This window comes from Triticum aestivum, chromosome 3D (assembly GCF_018294505.1).
Source record: "Triticum aestivum cultivar Chinese Spring chromosome 3D, IWGSC CS RefSeq v2.1, whole genome shotgun sequence".
NCBI classification, from domain to species: Eukaryota; Viridiplantae; Streptophyta; class Magnoliopsida; order Poales; family Poaceae; genus Triticum; species Triticum aestivum.
The window spans coordinates 309849054-309869071 of record NC_057802.1 but is presented as its reverse complement, the minus strand read 5'-3'; positions in this window follow the sequence as shown (position 1 = coordinate 309869071).

Here is a 20018-nt window from a genome sequence, read left to right as displayed (position 1 = left end):
GTGAGAGGGGCAGCACAATAAATGCGTTTGTCCTACGGTGCCAGGTGATAGACTTGTATACAGTACAAACATTCCACCTCCTCTGTGCCACTATGGCCACCCCCTTTGGCTATAAAAGGAGGCCCAAGGCATACTGGAGGGGGATTCGGACTTTTTGGAACCTGCACGCTTTGTAGCTAGTCCAAGAACACTAGATAAACACAAACCAGCAGGAGTAGGGTATTACGCATCACTTGCGGCCCGAACCTGGATAAATTCCCCGTGTTGATCTTCTAAACCCGCTCTTTCCACAGCCCCACACCCGCCAACCGTAGAAGGGATTCCCCGTGATCCCATAGGTGTCGTTTCCACCGACATCTTTGGCGCGTTCCCAAGTGCCCAAAGACCTTGACGGAGAGCAGGCCGTTCTCCATCAATTTGAAGTGGAGGACGAGCCCCTCCGACACGCTATGGGCACGAGCGAAGGTTTTCCATCCACGGCGGAAATACATAATGTGGGGGGCGGGGAAGTCGACGTCGACCCGCATGCTTCCATTCCTGCAGCCCCCTCATATGCAGCCTCAAAGCCCGTGGCGGATCGAGCTCCATCTACCGAGCGAACGGAGTGGGGAGACGAAGGCGACCGCGCACTGGCTTGTGCAGCCTAATGAAGAATTCGCGGGGCTGGTCACCGACATGGCCCTCCATCGGGGGAGGAGCCGCTGGCGGAGGCGAGGCTGGTACCCCGCCCCGTCCTCCTCTCCCCCGAGCGCCACGGCGGCCTCGGCCTCGCCCCGTCCCTCTTCCTCTCGCAGCCGGCTCCGCCGCCACGAGCTCTTGGGAAGGAGGAGCACGCTGTCGATGTAACATCCCAAAATTCTCATTTTGGAATGTTATATTAAATAAATAGTTTTTATTGATTGTTTGATTATGGTGTGGTTGCTTGAGTGAAATTCGAAACTTTATGAAAGTTAAATGAGAAGGAATAAAAGGACTTTCCCAAATTTTCATCTTGCACTTATGATCTCCATGATTTTTTTTGACACCTGAAACAGTAGGAGAGCCTCCTACTGTGTAATTAAATTAATAAATGGGGGGATTTACACATGGATCTGTACATGCCATCCCCTTTGGGGATGGTTGGGGTGGGAAAGTAACAAGTCAAAGGGTAGCTACAAAGGAGGTTAGAAAGGAGATATGTTTATCTCCAACCCTATGAGTTAGGAGAGATAGGTCTTCCTTTAATCTTGAGATCCAGGCTGTTTTTGTGGGTGCTATTCTTCTGAAGACTTTATTATTTCGTTCCTTCCAGATGCTCCAAGCAGCTTGTAAAAATATTGCCATGAACATTGGCTTGTTCCATACAGTTTTAGCTGTGCTTATCCAATCCAATCGTGAGCCCTGAGAACTCCAGCAAATGGCAATATCAGACCAGCAATCCTTGCTGAAAGGACAACCAAAGAAAAGATGTTCAAGTGTTTCTTCCACGTTTGACTCGCAGAGGGGACAAGTATAGTCATTGCCAATGTTGTAGTGTCATCGCTTCAGCATGTTTCTGGTGTTAAGTCTATCAGAAAGAAGCAGCCACCCAAAAACCTTTGTTTTCATTGTAACCTTGGACTTCCAAAGCCAGGCATAAGTTTGATGGGCCCGAACCTCCCTGAAGTGAAAGTTGTAGTATTTGCTGGCCGAGTACTTCTGAGTCATCCAAGTGCAGTTCCAGCTATCATTCCCCGAGAGGCTATCGTGCAGTTGAATGTCACGTACAAGACGTTGAAGATCTCTAGTCTCTGTATGCGCCTGTATGGAAAGCGGTAGATGAAACGTTTCGCGCAAAGTCGTGGCCCCCAAAAAATCTCTAACCGAAATATCCTCCTGGGTGGCGAACGAAAAAGCCCGCGGGTGTGTTTCTGCCAGAATACCATCCCTCCAATGATCCTTCCAGAAGAGAATGTCATTCCCCGTGTGAACTTGGGCTTTTGTAATCCCTCGGTGAATTGGCATTAGTCTCATCACATCTCGCCACCAAAAGGACCCGCAGGGATCAGCTGCATGGGGGATCTTGTTGCTATAATACGTGTTCCAAATGAGCTCCACCCAAGGTAAATCCCATCGGTTATAGAATTTGTGGAGGTATTTTAGCAGGAGGGCATCACTTTGTACCTTGATATTAATGACACCGAGGCCTCCCGAAGCCTTGGGTTGGCAAACCATGTCCCAAGCCGCAAGAGAGTTGCAAGAATCCCCATTCTCCGTCTTTTTGGTCCATAAGCATTTGCGTCTGATTTTTTCCAAAAGTTCAATAATGCTCACTGGTAGCTTGAGAGTACAAAGAGCAAAGATGATTAGGGAGGTTATGACCGAGTTGAGGAGTGATAGTTTCCCCCCATAGGATATCATGTTGAGTGTAGCAGAGAGCCTTCGTTCCACCCGACAAACAAGAGGGAACAGATCTAGCACAGACGGCCTGGTCGTCCCCATAGGCAAACCAAGGTATGTGAAGGGCATCTTACCCACCACACACCCAAAGGTGATTGCAATGCAGTTGTACGTGTCTTCATGACAGTTTATGGGGATCAAAGTAGACTTGTGGAAGTTTATTTTGAGACCGATAGAGGTAGCATAGTCCGAGAGAATATCTTTGATGATCCTTGCTTGCGTTGTGCATGCTGGCATGGCGAGAATAGTGTCGTCCGCATATTGAATGACAGGGTAGTCCGTTTGAATGGTCGTGGGGAAAGGCAGCTGGATTGCTCCTCTAGTGTAGGCGTCATTGATTGCTGCTTGCAGGAGATCCGCCGCCAATACAAATACCAGAGGCGAGAAGGGATCGCCTTGGCGGACTCCGCATTTACAATGGAATTGCCGTCCAGGTACACCGTTCAAGAGAACCGCAGATTTACCAGATCCAAAGATGCATTGTACCCAGCCCAGCCACTTGTCATTAAAGCCCATATTCTGCATTATTGTAAGCATGGCTGTATGATCAATAGTGTCGAATGCCTTGGCAAAATCAAGCTTTAGTAACACAATATCTTTCTTAGAGGCCTGGCATTGGTAAATGTATTCAAATGCCCAAGCAAGGCAATCTTGTATGGTGCGGCCTTTGAGGAATCCATATTGGTTTCGATGAATGATGCGTAGGATCACTCTTTGCAGACGGTTGGCTAGAAGCTTTGTTATGACTTTGAGACAGCAGTTTAGCAAAGTGATTGGTCTATAATCATTGATTGATGATGGGGCATTATTTTTGGGTATTAACGTGATGAAACCCTCATTAATGCATTCAAGATTAAGATTACCATCAAAAAATTGGAAGCAGAGCTTATAGAAGTCATGTTTGATAATGTGCCAACAAGATTTTAGAAACACACCATTAAAGCCATCCGGGCCAGGTGCACGGTCAGCAGGCATGAGCTTAATGACATTATCGATCTCATCCGTGGAGAATGGAACAGTGAGCTCCTCTAACCCATCAACTTTTTTAATAATTCTGTCCAGATTGAATTTCATCTCATGATGTGATGCCGAGCCCAATCTTTGCTTGAAGGTATTAAAGATGAGTGCCTCTTTTCCAGCATGATCCTCCACGATGATGCCATTGTCATTGGTCAGGGAGGCAATGTTGTTAATTCTCATCCTTTCAGAGGCCATTGCTTGAAAGAACTTGGAATTCTCATCTCCGAATTAAACCCAACGTATAGTGCAATGTTTTTTCCAATATTGCTGCTGATAAGATAGGAGACGAAGAATATGTGACTTGAGAATCCTCCTAAAGTTTGCTTCTGGTAATGATAGTGGGCGTTTGTTTTCCAACTCATCAAGTTCAAGAAGTGCCTTATTGGAATTTTCAATGGCAATAGAAAGTCTAGAAATCCCTCTGCTCCAAATCCTAAGAGCATGTCTGAGAGCCTTTAGCTTTCTGCAAAGCACCGTAGCCATATTGTCAGACCGAATCTGTCTGCCCCAAACTTGCTGGACAATATCAAAGAAACCCTGATGCTGTACCCAATAAGATTCAAAACGAAACACCTTTGATCTTGGAATGGAGGTCTCAATTGTGACAACACAAGGTATATGATCCGAAACTGGTCTCCCTAGAGGTTTAACCATGGTCTTGGGGAAAGAAGTGGTCCAATTGGAGCTAGTAAAGAACCAATCCAGTTGCTCTGTGAACGATCGACCTTTAATAGGTAATTCAATGAGGGCTTGTGAACGAATGAAATCATTAAAGGTTATCATGTCATTAAGATTACCACCTGGTTTATTGCGGTTGTCGGGGCTTCTGATGTAATTAAAATCGCCGACTAACAACCAATCTTCATGGTGAGGGATGTTTAATTGGACAAGCCATTGGATGAATGCAATTCTTTGTTCCCCCTGGCAAGGTCCATATACATTCACAAGAGTCCAATGGTGAGCGGATTGCATTGATTTGAAAGTGATGGCCTGAGCGAAATCAACAAAAGAAACAATATCTGCATGAAAAATGGAGCTGTTCCAGATTGTCACGAGACCACCAGAGGCTCCCCTGGAGGGGACAAAAGCAAATTTATCATAGCGTCTTGGACAGCAGGATTTAATGAACGCATTATCAAAAGAGGCCATTTTAGTTTCTTGCAAGCAAATCACTGCACACCCACTAGAGTGTATGGCGTTGGTCAGGGCCAGCTGCTTAGCAGCAGAGTTCAAACCCCAGACATTCCAGCAAAGAACGTTCCAATTGACTGACAGAACCATAAAAAGTAGCGAGAGCAGAAGAAGAAAAAGGAAGGCTAGGCAGAGGCCGAAGATGGCCCCGTCTCCTTATCAGAAAGGAGAGCTTCCTCCGAGAGCTCCGCAGCCGGGATGGCACAAAGGGCTGTGCCAATATGCTGAATCACCTGGATTGGGGTAGGCGGTGGTGGTGCAGTAGTTGTTGTGGCTTCATTGTTATCGGTCGTCGTAGCAGCGGAGGCAGAAGGCACAGTCCTTGGCTTGACCTTGGACTTTCTGATTGGCGTGTCTGCAACAGAAGGCACTTTGAAACCGTCATATTTGGTCGAGCGAGTACTCCTGTGCAAAACAATGGAACAGTCTGGAGCCACAGTCTGTCCTCGACGCCCAACCAAAGCAGAACGAGAAGGCTCAGACAATTCCTCTGGTTGTGTCAGAGCAAGGACTGTCGGATCATCATCAGGTGGCACTGAAAAACCCAAACTGACAGTAGAGCTGGATGAGTGTTCAAGCACAAGTCCTAGGCCCACAGAATCAGAAGATGGAGCAACAGGTATAATACTTGAAGCCATGTCCAGTAGGGGCAAACCAGTAGCAGCAGTTTCCTGAGCCGGAAGCATCCAAGCCGACAGATCAGGCAGCAGGTTCGTGCAAGAAACCGAGGAGGCAAGGTGAGTGGACATGGAAGCTTGGGAAACCACAAACGAGCCACTATCTTCAGAAAGAACCACTCTGATGTCAATGCTGTTGTTTCTAAAACCAAGCCCAGTGCTCCAAGGGCCATAACTAGTAATGATTGGCATTATAGCGGCCGTGAGAAAAGTGTTAATTCTGACAAAAGGAATACCAGGATTCAGCAGCATGGAGGAGATAGTATCTCCATGAATTCAAAATCATTTCATCACAGAACCCTGGAGTGAAGATGATATGACTTCTTCCATTTAAATAAATGAAAAGGGGTTTGAAAAGATTTGAATTCCATTTGGAACTATTTCAAATTCTGAAACTTTAAGCAACTCAATGATTTTCATGAGAGAAGATAAAATGACTTCTTCAAAATATATGAAATATGAGTTGGAAGTTTAAAAGGATAAAATTTAAAGTCCTTTTTGAAAATTATTTTTCAATTTGGAGTTATTTGGGTTTTATTCAAATTATTTTTCTCCAAATATAAAATATATGGAAATTAGGGTAAAATGATTCCCTACAATAGAAAATTGCAGAGAAATAAATTTGAAATCATTTTGGTATTTTAAAAAATGATTTTATTGGGTTTTAAATAGTCAGTAGCACTCTTTGCTTTATTTGTATTTTTGTGGACTTTATTTGACTTTAGAAAAATGTTCACGTTGTAGAAAATCTTTTTGTGAAAATTTTGATATATAACATGCCTATATTATATTTTGTTTTATCTCTTTTAGTTTTATTTCTTTATCTCTCTGTATTAAAAAAATTCTGCCGACTGGGCCGGCCCCGCTCCAGCCAGGCCAAGCCCAGCCGCCAACCGCCATCGCCCCCGATTCCGTGCCCGCGCCGGACTCCGGCCGGGAGACCGAGCCATCACCGCCGCCGTCGCCCCCTGCTCCAAGTCGGGACCCCGACCCCGGGGCCTTTATAAGCCGCCCCCGCCGCCCCGTTCCCACCACCAACCGCCGCCGCCGCCACAAGCTCCGCAGCGGCCGCCGCCTTGCCGCGTCACCGCCTGCTACTCGCCGCCGCTGCCCCGCGCCGCCTCCCCGCGCCGCGTAGCCACCGCCCCACCCCATCGTCGCCGCAGATCTCGCCGGAGCCCGCCGCCGCTGCCAACCGTCGCCGCCGCCATCCGTTTTTCCTCGCCGAACCACCGAACTGGTAATAAACTGTCCCGGTCCAGTTTATTCTTTTAGGTTTTCTTTGGTTTTCTTTTTAGTCGGTTTTATTTTTCTTTTAGATTAGATTATTTAGTGAACGTTCATTAGTTAGCTTCTTTAGCGAACAGTTTTCGTTCGTTAGCGTTTGGTAGCGAACGTTCACTATTTAGTATTTTTCTTTTTCTGTTTTTTTTTGTCAGGGACCTATCCGCGATTAAAGTTTTTACAGATTAGTCCCTAGTCTTAAAACGATCACTACTTTTTGCTCGTTAGTCGGAATTAGATGAAACCAATGCTCACTTCTTTGTTATGATCTCCTCTATCCAGATAATAAACTTAAACATATTTTGGAAAGTTTTAAAATTTGAATTCAAACAGATTTGTATTTGAACTTCGTTTGATCGTAACTCGAGTTTTATAACTCCGTTTGAGTTGATTCTTTTTGCAAATCAAAGCTCTTGACCTAAACTTTCTGATAAGGCCAAATTCACTCAATTTTGGTACTGTTAGAAATTGTTTTACGTTGCAAGAGTGAATTGCTTGTTTTCGAAGTTTTCCGAAGTCTTTTCTTCGATTCTTTTGCATGATTGCTTATGTGTGGTTACTATTGCTTGCTTGCGGTAGATTGACCGGAGTGTGACGAGTAGAACTATCAGGAGTTATGAGTGCGAATCATCTTCATCAATAATACAGGCAAGTTCACACTTTGATCATACCCCTTTATTACCCAGTTTTTATGCATTAGATTCAACCCTCAAACATTGCATTAGTAGGATTGATAACATGTGGGTTTTGGGAAGTAGTTGATGAGGTAGGAACCTATTGTCCTGCATTCAAACCTTGGGAGTTACTTTTACGTTATGCTTATATTGCCATGCTATGCTCGTAGACGTGGATTGGGTTTGAGTGTATCCATGACAGATGTGAGAATGATAAGTAATGGTTAACTTAAGGTGGCTACTTTAATACACATCTGGGTGGAATGATAGGAGCACCCTGGAGCACCCAGTGGTTTTCCCGGGCACCTGGAGAACCCAATGCTGCCCAAGGGGATCCCGGAGGACCCGTGTGATCACCCTATGGAATGCCACCCAGGCTCAAAGGGATCATAAGATTATTCATGCTAGAAACTTCCGTGTTCAGCCACAAGCTATTATGGGCTCTAGCATAGTTGAGTATGTTGCATGACCTCTTCCAGTGGTAGGCTAGCAGATGTAGGGGATGTAGGTTGGTACTGTCTACCCAGGGTTAGAGTTAATGCTTCTGAAAGACTGTGTCTTGGTCATCCGTTTCTCAAACACCATGTAGTGCAAGAAATCCCACGGAGGAGATCGAGTGTTGTGGGGAAAAGTGCACAAACCTCTGCAGAGTGTACAAACTAATCATGATTAGCCGTGTCCCCGATTATGGACATCTTGAGTATCTGGTTCTTGGATTATCATGTTGATCTCATCACTTTACCTAATTAACTTGTTGGGTCATAATTATTATTTTGGGATTGAGTTGGAGGAACCTTCTCAATGTTTTCAACAAACTTTGTAGTTAAATAAAATATATTCCTTTGCAGTAGGGAAAAATTGGCTTTTCGCAAAAATATTATAACCATAGAGCTTTTCCACCAGCCAAATATGCATGTAGTGATAGCCATTATTCAGCATTGCTCTACAGTGTGAAATTGCCAGTACATTCAATGCACTGACCTATATGGCTGCAACGTCTCATGTTGCAGGAATCTTACGACGAGTAAGTGATACGTTAGGGTTACGATTTCTACACTCAACTTTGCCGTTGGTGTTGATGGGAATCCACAACCTTGTTGTTACTTCTGTTATATGGATTGAGGTAATAGTATTTACGTTACTTTATACATGTGATTTACCTCTGTTATAAATCCTCGAGTACTGTGTGCGTCAGCATACCGATCCAGGGATGACACTTAAGCATAGAGACTTGACCGTCTGAGGTCGGGTCGCTACAAGATGGTATCAGAGCACATGTTGACTGTAGGACGTGACCCCTAGAAACTGGCAGCCCATAGGAAAGATTTTTCTCTACAACTTTCTTTTCAAAAAGATCTTATACCTCTCTTCTCTTCTGAGCTTATTCAAATATTCCCTTTAGTGAGATCATACCCCTCTCCCTTTTGACCACACGAAGATTCGACTGATGAGTCCACTCCAAGCAGTACAAGATGTCGGACAACTAAGACCACCTCGGAATGAAGAGGATTTTACCGTGCATTATAATAATGGAACTACGACGGTTGAAGACCCCGAAGACTAGGAGAATTTGAAGGCTCTGAAGAGTACCCAGATTTGTATGACCTAGGAAGGCTACCTTATGGAACTTGGCAGACAATGGAAGCTATCAATACCCGAGATCAAGGTGTATTGGAGAAAGACCGGAACACAGAGAGTTTTTGTTAAGAAAACCCTAAAACATGAGATATCAATTATGGAATGAAAGCTCATGGCAGTAACTTGGGCATAGACACGGCTAACCATGGTGTTATCGCTCACTTATGCTATTGCCACCGTGCTGAGTTAAGCATGCATTTCTTTGGAAGGATTGGTTGACAAGAAGGATGATGGAGGACCTATCAGCAAGACGAAGTTTTAACCTTAGCTGGTGTATCGCCAGGATCTGGAGTGTTACATCAAGAAGTTAAGATGGATCTGCAGGAAGCTGTATTTGACAAGGAAGCATTTCCTGAAGAACTCAGGACCCAGAAGCTGGAAGTAGCCAAGCTGGAGGAGTGAAACCTCGAGATACCGGAGATTCGTCAGGAACTGAAGGACAGTAGGGTCATGGTTCATGCCAAGGATATAGACAACCCAGAAGTTTGGAACGCAACTCCAGAAATATTAAAGGATGTCACGAGAGACTTGGCGTCAACAAAGATGATCTGGCAAAATAACTTGAGAAGGACAAGCACGATCGGAAGAAGCTATCGGAGACATGAACAAAACTGAAGAGTTTGGTGACTTTGAAGATTTATTGACCTTTAGAAGACCAAACCCCTATTATATACCTACATTAGATGCGACGATTGTGAGCTGTCAATTGTTTGATGATTTTCCGACAGCCTCAAATAAAATCTGTCTTTTCAAAACTATTGTTTGCATTGTGTGTATCCCTCTCTATGTCTCCTATCTCACCCCAAACCCATGGACCCAATAGAGGATGAATGGAGATGAACTCACATTTCCGGGACCGATGAGTCAATTGGAGACAGACCAATGGATTCAGACCATGGAACATCATATGGAGAGTAACCCTATAGTCGGAAAGGATATGACCCAGCATGCTCTTCAGTGCTTTGAAAGAGGTGCTGCTACTAGGTGGAGGATGTACCAAACCATCAATGGATGGCAAGGAGTAACCACTTGGAAAGAATTTAAGTTGACTTTGCCAAAGTCTCGGCTTGTGTCCCAGAAGTTGAAGCCTTATGGAAATGATGTGAAGAAATCATGTGCATGCAAGCTTTGTGGAGAAATAAGACACAACCATAAAGAACACAAGGATGAATGCCCAAATTGTGAAGGAAGTCACCCAGCTGAAGAATGGCCAACTAGGCAGATCACTTGTTTCTTGTGTGAAGGAACTACCCACTACCCTGCTCAGTGTCACATTTTTACCCCCTGGTTCAAAGAATCATCCAGCAGAAGAAAGAAGTAATGAAAGGAGCCCTCATGGGAATTTTAGAAGAACCTGTGATGAAGGAAGAGGTGGAGGACACACCCAAAGAAGACCCAATTAAACCCTGCACCAAGTCTTGCTATTCATGCAGAGAAGAAGGACACATCTCCCAAAATTGTATGAATGGGGATCTAGTAGAATTCCCGACAGAGGAAGTAGAGTATGACCCACAGGAAATAGAAGCCCTGATTGGAACGGAAAAGTCCTGGAAGAGAAATAGATTGGATTCTAGGAAGGACCTAAGTCATATCACCTGTTTCAGGTGCAAGGAGTCAGGGCACTACTTCAGCAGTGGCCGAAAAAGAAAGCCGAGGACCCAAGGAAGCTATGTAGTCATAAGGAAACCACGAGACTTGTCGGAAGTAATAAGTTTTCGTTGTAATGAAGCAGGGTACTTTGCCAGAGATTGTCCCAAGGAGAAGGAGACTTGTGATAATTAGTTGTGTCTGTGAGAAGTATAGTAGTAGTAGTGAGAACAGTTCTTTTTATATTGAGGTGTTGAGTTGAGGCATGTAATGGAAATGCAGGGGATTGAAGCAATTCAAGAATCAATAAAGTTAGCACCGTTGGTACTGATTTGGATTTTTATGAGTTGTTACCCTATGAAGAAAGATTTTGACCATTTTTAAGGATATGAGAAATATGGTCTGTGGATGAGTTTGTGCATTTCAAGGGTGGTAGTAACTGTGAGGACCCTTGACCCCTTGAAAAGATAATGATATTCCACGGAGTGGACCTTGGACAAAATAAGTACGAGTTTTGTCTCGATATGTGGGATACCCCAAGGATATGAAGGGATGAAGTACTATTGGATATAAAGGAAGTAGAATGTTGGCAATATGGAGCAATTGTAATTCCATGATGAGTTTGAGTAATCACGTGTTAGTTTGGTGCCAATAGAAGGAAGGGAGACAGTACAATTGGTAGGATTTAAGAATGCTAGGAAACTAGATGTTGGAATAATGATTAGTTGCCCTGATGATGAGTTCAAGGTTTTCAAGTGATGAGATGGGCCATAACCCACAGGCCCCAGGACCTGCCAAGAAGCAAGCACATTCTTGCTGAAGGAAAAACCCTGGAAGAAGATACGACTTTATCGATAGACGATCTTATAGGAGTTTACGCAAAACCTGAGAGTTGTGAAGGAATGATAGATGTTCGTTTGGCTTGCAGAATCAATGGATTTTTCTGAACGCAGTTCGTCGACAAGAGAAATTCAGCAATGCTTGTGAGGATGACCTAGTGTTAGAATGCGAGATTCGCTAAACCATGTACAAGGTAATGATTTGGGTGCGGGATGGATTGATCACCATACTGACTTACTCTTATTATTCGCCTTGCTATATGGGATGGTAAATCTGAGTGACTTGCCTATAGTAGAGAGACGACGATCAAAACCTTGTTTGAACCTTAGAATGGTATAAGTATTTTTCCCTTGTACATGGTAGCTGTTGCCAATCGTAGGACATACGGTGAGAATGAAACCCAGACCTGTTTTCTGCAGGGACCCAGTCAAATTGTTTGATGACCACCATGAGATATCGATAGTTGTTTAGTATTGGCGCCAGACCCGTCAGCTAAGAAGACCCAGTCACAGAAGAACCTTACCAAGATGAAAGGACAGAAGAATTGCGGTAAAGGTTATGCCACTACCGGAAGAGCCCAGAGAAGGAATTGTCCTGAAGATCTGAGAAAACATATCTTGTCAACAATAAGGATGGAGCATATGAGTTTTGATGGAACCGTAACAATGTTTCTAAGGGTGGTAGCACCCCAGACCCCCTGTGACGATCGATGGATTTTGAGAAGACCCCGAACCAAACCTATTTCTTTCTAGCCTCTCCGAATCTCGAGGACGAGATTCATTTTAAGGGTGGTAGGTTTGTAACATCCCAAAATTCTAAATTTTAGAATGTTATATTAAATAAATAGTTTTGATTGATTGTGGTGCGGTTGCTTGAGTGAAATTGAGTGAAAGTCGAAACTTTATGAAAGTTAAATGAGAAGGAATAAAAGGACTTTCCCAAATTTTCATCTTGCACTTATGATCTCCATGAATTCAAAATCATTTCATCATAGAACCCCGGAGTGAAGATGATATGACTTCTTCCATTTAAATAAATGAAAAGGTTTTGAAAAGATTTGAATTCCATTTGGAACTATTTCAAATTCTGAAACTTTAAGCAACTCAATGATTTTCATGAGAGAAGATAAAATGACTTCTTCAAAATATATGAAATATGAGTTGGAAGTTTAAAAGGATCAAATTTAAAGTCCTTTTTGAAAATTATTTTTCAATTCGGAGTTATTTGGGTTTTATTCAAAAAAATTATCCAAAAATAAAATATATGGAAATTAGGGTAAAATGATTCCCTACAATAGAAAATTGGAGAGAAATAAATTTGAAATCATTTTGGTATTTTTAAAAATTATTTTATTGGGTTTTAAATATTCAATAGCACTCTTGGCTTTATTTGTATTTTTGTGGACTTTATTTGACTTTATTATATTTTGTTTTATCTCTTTTAGTTTTATTTCTTTATCTCTCTGTATTAAAAAAATCCGCCGACTGGGCCGGCCCAGCTCCAGCCAGGCCAAGCCCAGCCGCCAACCGCCATCGCCCCCGACCCCGTGCCCGCGCCGGACTCCGGCAGGGAGTCCGAGCCATCGCCCCCTGCTCCAAGTCAGGACCCTGACCCCAGGGCCTTTATAAGCCGCCCCCGCCGCCCCGTTCCCACCACCAACCGCCGCCGCCTGATACGTCTCCAACGTATCTATAATTTTCGATTGTTCCTTGCTATTATATTATCTGTTTTGGATGTTCAATGGGCTATATTATACACTTTTATATTATTTTTGGGACTAACCTATTAACCGGAGGCCCAGCCCAAATTGCTGCTTTTTGCCTATTTCAGTGTTTCGAAGGAAAGGAATATCAAACGGAATCCAAATGGAATGAAACCTTCGGGAACGTGATTTTCTGAACAAACGTGATCCAGAGGACTTGGAGTGGACGCCAAGCAATCAACGAGGCGGCCATGAGGCAGGGGGCGCGCCTACCCCTCTGGGTACGCCCTCCACCCTCGTGGGCCCCTCGTGGCTCCACTGACCTACTTCTTCCTCCTATATATACCTATGTACCCCCAACCATCAGCAGAGGAGCAAAAACCCTATTTCCACCGCCGCAACCTTCTGTACCTGTGAGATCCCATCTTGGGGCCTTTTCCGGCGCTCCGCCGAAGGGGCATTGATCATGGAGGGCTTCTACATCAACACCATAGCCTCTCTGATGATGTGTGAGTAGTTTACTTCAGACCTTCGGGTCCATAGTTATTAGCTAGATGGCTTCTTCTCTCTCTTTGGATCTCAATACAAAGTTCTCCTCGATTCTCTTGGAGATATATTCGATGTAATCTTCTTTTGTGGTGTGTTTGTCGAGATCCGATGAATTTTGGGTTTATGATCAAGATTATCTATGAACAATATTTGAATCTTCTCTGAATTCTTTTATGTATGATTGGTTATGTTTGCAAGTCTCTTCGAATTATCAGATTGGTTTGGCCTACTGGATTGATCTTTCTTGCAGTGGGAGAAGTGCTTAGCTTTGGGTTTCATCTTGCTGTGCTTGATGTCTACTACACAACCTTCTTCTTGTAGACGTTGTTGGGCCTCCAAGTGCAGAGGTTTGTAGGACATTAGCAAATTTCCCTCAAGTGGATGACCTAAGGTTTATCCATCCGTGGGAGGCGTAGGTTGAAGATGGTCTCTCTGAAGCAACCCTGCAACCAAATAACAAAGAGTCTCTTGTGTCCCCAACACACCCAATACAATGGTAAATTGTATAGGTGCACTAGTTCGGCGAAGAGATGGTGATACAAGTGCAATATGGATGGTAGATATAGGTTTTTGTAATCTGAAAATATAAAAACAGCAAGGTAACTAATGGTAAAAGTGAGCGTAAATGGTATTGCAATGCTAGGAAACAAGGACTAGGGTTCATACTTTCACTAGTGCAAGTTCTCTCAACAATAATAACATAATTGGATCATATAACTATCCCTCAACATGCAACAAAGAGTCACTCCAAAATTACTAATAGATGAGAACAAACGAAGAGATTATGGTAGGGTACAAAACCACCTCAAAGTTATCCTTTCTGATCGATCTATTCAAGAGTCCGTAGTAAAATAACATGAAGCTATTCTTTCCGTTCGATCTATCATAGAGTTCGTACTAGAATAACACCTTAAGACACAAATCAATCAAAACCCTAATGTCACCTAGATACTCCAATGTCACCTCAAGTATCCGTGTGTATGATTATACGATATGCATCACACAATCTCAGATTCATCTATTCAACCAACACAAAGAACTTCAAAGAGTGCCCCAAAGTTTCTACCGGAGAGTCAAGACGATAACGTGTGCCAACCCCTATGCATAAGTTCACAAGGTGAATCCGCAAGTTGATCACCAAAACATACATCAAGTAAATCATGTGAATATCCCAATGTCAGCACAGATAAGCACATGCAAGACATACATCAAGTGTTCTCAAATCCTTAAAGACTCAATCCAATAAGATAACTTCAAAGGGAAAACTCAATCCATCACAAGAGAGTAGAGGGGGGAAGAAACATCATAAGATCCAACTATAATAGCAAAGCTCGCGATACATCAAGATCGTACCATCTCAAGAACCCGAGAGAGAGAGAGAGATCAAACACATAGCTACTGGTACATACCCTCAGCCCCGAGGGTGAACTACTCCCTCCTCATCATGGAGATCGCCAGGATGATGAAGATGGCCACCGGTGAGGGATCCCCCCTCCGGCAGGGTGCCGGAACAGGGTCCCAATTGGTTTTTGGTGGCTACAGAAGCTTGCGGCGGCGGAACTCCCGATCTATTCTGTTCCTCGATGTTTTTAGGTTATATGGATATATATATAGGCGAAAGAAGTCGGTCAGGGGAGCCACGAGGGACCCACGAGGGTGGGGGCGCGCCCAGGGGGTAGGCACGCCTCCCTGCCTCATGGCCACCTCGAAGCTTCCCTGACATCTACTCCAAGTCTCCTGGATTGCTTCTGTTCCAAAAATAACTCTCCCGAAGGTTTCATTCCGTTGGACTCCGTTTGATATTCCTTTTCTGTGAAACACTGGAATGGGCAAAAAACAACAATTTGGGCTGGGCCTCCGGTTAATAGGTTAGTCCCAAAAATAATATAAAAGTGCATAATAAAGCCCATAAACATCCAAAATAGATAATATAATAGCATGAATACTTCATAAATTATAGATACATTGGAGACGTATCAGTGCTCGATCCCAGTGACAATAGGGGAAACGACACATATTGTATTGTTGCCATCGAGGATAAAAAGATGGGGTTTATATCATATTGCATGAGTTTATCCCTCTACATCATGTCATCTTGCTTAAAGCGTTACTCTGTTCTTATGAACTTAATACTCTAGATGCATGCTGCATAGCGGTCGATGTGTGGAGTAATAGTAGTAGATGCAGGCAGCTGTCGTTCTACTTGTCACGGACGTGATGCCTATATACATGATCATACCTAGATATTCTCATAACTATGCTCAATTCTATCAATTGCTCGACAGTAATTTGTTTACCCACCGTAATACTTATGCTCTTGAGAGAAGCCACTAGTGAAACCTATGGCCCCCGTGTCTACTTTCCATCATATTAATCTACCGTCAACAAGTTATTTTTATTACCGTTTATTTGCAATCTTTACTTTTCCTCTTTATTATAAAAATACCAAAAATATTATCTTATCATCTCTATTAGATCTCACTATTGCAAGTGGTCGTGAAGGGATTGACAACCCCTTTATCGCGTTGGTTGCAAGGTTCTTATTTGTTTGTGTAGGTACAAAGGACTTGAGTGTGGTCTCCTACTGGATTGATACCCTGGTTCTCAAAAACCGAGGTAAATACTTACGCTACTTCACTGCATCACCCTTTCCACTTCAAGGGAAAACCAACGCAGTGCTCAAGAGGTAGCAAGAAGGATTTTTGGCGCCGTTGCCGGGGAGGTGTGCACCAAGTCAAGTCAAGATTTGCTCTCCCAACAACGAGCCATTTCTGGCGCCGTTGCCGGGGAGTCTACGCACAAGTCAAGACATACCAAGTACCCATCACAAATTCTTATCCCTCTTACATTATTTTCCATTTGCCTCTCGTTTTCCTCTCCCCCACTTCACCCTTGCCGTTTTATTCGCCCTCTTTTTCGTTCGCCTCTTTTTCGTGTGGTTCTTGTTTGCTCGTGTGTTGGATTGCTTGCTTGTCACGATGGCTCAAGACAATACTAAATTGTGTGACTTTGCCAATACCAACAACAATGATTTTCTTAGCACTCCGATTGCTCCTCTTACCGAAGCTGAATCTTGTGAAATTAATGCTGCTTTGCTGAATCTTGTCATGAAAGATCAATTCGCTGGCCTTCCTAGTGAAGATGCCGCTACCCATCTAAATAACTTTGTTGATTTGTGTGATATGCAAAAGAAAAAAGATGTGGACAATGATATTGTTAAATTGAAGCTATTTCCTTTTTCGCTTAGAGATCGTGCTAAAACTTGGTTTTTGTCTTTACCTAAAAATAGTATTGATTCTTGGAATAAGTGCAAAGATGCTTTTATCTCTAAGTATTTTCCTCCCGCTAAGATCATCTCTCTTAGAAACGATATTATGAATTTTAAGCAACTTGATCATGAACATGTTGCACAAGCTTGGGAGAGGATGAAATTAATGATACGTAATTGCCCTACTCATGGTTTGAATTTGTGGATGATTATACAAAAAATTTATGCCGGATTAAATTTTGCTTCTAGAAATCTTTTAGATTCGGCCGCGGGAGGCACTTTTATGGAAATCACTTTAGGAGAAGCTACTAAACTCCTAGATAATATTATGGTTAATTATTCTCAATGGCACACTGAAAGATCTACTAGTAAAAAGGTTCATGCGATTGAAGAAATTAATGTTTTGAGTGGAAAGATGGATGAACTTATGAAATTGTTTGCTAATAAGAGTGTTTCTTCTGATCTTAATGATATGCCTTTGTCTACTTTGATTGAGAATAATAATGAATCTATGGATGTGAATTTTGTTGGTACGAACAATTTTGGTAACAACGCTTATAGAGGAAACATTAATTCTAGGCCGTATCCTAGTAATTCCTCTAATAATTATGGTAATTCCTACAACACTTATTATGGAAATTTTAATAAGTTGCCCTCTGATTTTGAGACTCGTGTTAAATAGTTTATGAATTCGCAAAAGAATTTCAATACTTTGCTTGAAGAAAAAATGCTTAAAGTTGCCGAATTGGCTAGGAACGTGGATAGAATTTCTCTTGATGTTGATTCTTTGAAGCTTAGTCTATTCCACCTATGCATGATATCAATGAGTCTCTCAAAGCCATGAGAATTTCCATTGGTGAGTGCAAAGAAAGAACTGCTAGGATGCGTGCTAAGAAAGATTGTTTTGTGAAGGCGTGTTCTTCTAGTTTTTATGAGAATAAAGATGAAGATCTAAAAGTTATTGATGTGTCCCCTATTAAATCTTTGTTTTGCAATATGAATCTGGATAATGATGGGACTGGAGATGAGTCAACTTTAGTTAGAAGACGTCCCAAAAATTCAGAGTTTTTAGATCTTGATGCAAAAATTGGTAAAAGTGGGATTGAAGAGGTTAAAACTTTAGACAGCAATGAACCCACTATTTTGGATTTCAAGGAATTTAACTATGATAATTGCTCTTTAATAGATTGTATTTCCTTGTTGCAATCCGTGCTAAATTCTCCCCATGCTTATAGGCAAAATAAAGCCTTTACTAAACATATCGTTGATGCTTTGATGCAATCTTATGAAGAAAAACTTGAGTTGGAAGTTTCTATCCCTAGAAAACTTTATGATGAGTGGGAACCTACAATAAATATTAAAATTAAAGATCATGAATGCTATGCTTTGTGTGATTTGGGTGCTAGTGTTTCCACGATCCCAAAAACTTTGTGTGATTTGCTAGGTTTCCGTGAATTTGATGATTGTTCTTTAAACTTGCATCTTGCGGATTCCACTATCAAGAAACCTATGGGAAGAATTAATGATGTTCTTATTATTGCAAATAGGAACTATGTGCCCGTAAATTTTATTGTTCTTGATATACATTTCAATCCTTCATGTCCTATTATTCTTGGTAGACCTTTCCTTAGAACGATTGGTGCAATTATTGATATGAAGGAAGGGAATATGAGGTTCCAATTTCCGTTAAGGAAAGGCATGGAACACTTAACAAGAAAGAAGATTAAATTACTTTATGAATCTATCATGAGAGCCACTTGTGGATTGCCTACCAAAGATGGCAATACCTAGATCTATCCTTGCTTTTATGCCTAGCTAGGGGCGTTAAACGATAGCGCTTGTTGGGAGGCAACCCAATTTTATTTTATTTTCATGATTTTTGGTTCTGTTTATTAATAAATCTTTGATCTAGCCTCTGGTTAGATTTGGTTTTATGTTTTAATTAGTGTTTGTGCCAAGTTAAACCTGTAGGATCTTCTTGGATGATAGTTATTTGATCTTGCTGAAAATTCCAGAAACTTTCTGTTCACGAAAACAATTGTTAAAAATCACCAGAACGTGATAAAATACTGATTCCAATTGCAGTAGATCAATAAAAAAATTATCTAGGTCTTCTTATTTTGGTAGAAGTTTTGGAGTTCCAGAAGTTTGCGTTAGTTACAGATTACTACAGACTGTTCTGTTTTTTGACAGATTCTGTTTTTCGTGTGTTGTTTGCTTATTTTGATGAATCTATGGCTACTAAAAGAGTTTATAAACCATAGAGAAGCTGGAATACATTAGGTTTAACACCAATATAAATAAAGAATGAGTTCATTAAAGTACCTTGAAGTGGTGTTTTGTTTTCTTTCGCTAACGGAGCTCATGAGATTTTCTGTTAAGTTTTGTGTTGTGAAGTTTTAAAGTTTTGGGTAAAGATTTGATGGATTATGGAACAAGGATTGGCAAGAGCCTAAGCTTGGGGATGCCCAAGGCACCCCAAGGTAAAATTCAAGGACAACCAAAATCCTAAGCTTGGGGATGCCCCGGAAGGCATCCCCTCTTTCGTCTTCGTCTATCGGTAACTTTACTTGGGGCTATATTTTTATTCACCACATGATATGTGTTTTGCTTGGAGCGTCTTGTATGATTTGAGTCTTTGCTTTTTAGTTTACCACAATCATCCTTGCTGTACACACCTTTTGATAGAGACACACATGATTCGGAATTTGTTAGAATACTCTATGTGCTTCACTTATATCTTTTGAGCTATATAGTTTTTGCTCTAGTGCTTCACTTATATCTTTTAGAGCACGATGGTGCTTTTATTTTATAGAAATTATTGATCTCTTATGCTTCACTTATATTATTTAGAGAGTCTTAAACAGCATGGTAATTTGCTTTAATTGTGAAATTAATCCGAATGTGATAGGCATCCAAGAGGAGCATAATAAAAACTTCCATATTGAGTTCATTGAATATCATGAGAAGTTTGATACTTGATAAGTGTTTTGAGATATAAAGGTGGTAATATTAGAGTGTGCTAGTTGAGTAATTGTGAAATTAAGAAATGCTTGTGTTAAGGTTGGCAAGTCCCGTAGCATGCACGTATGGTAAAAGTTGTGTGACAATTTTTACACATAAGGTGTTCTTTTATTGCTTTCCTTATGAGTGGCGAGCGATGGTATTTT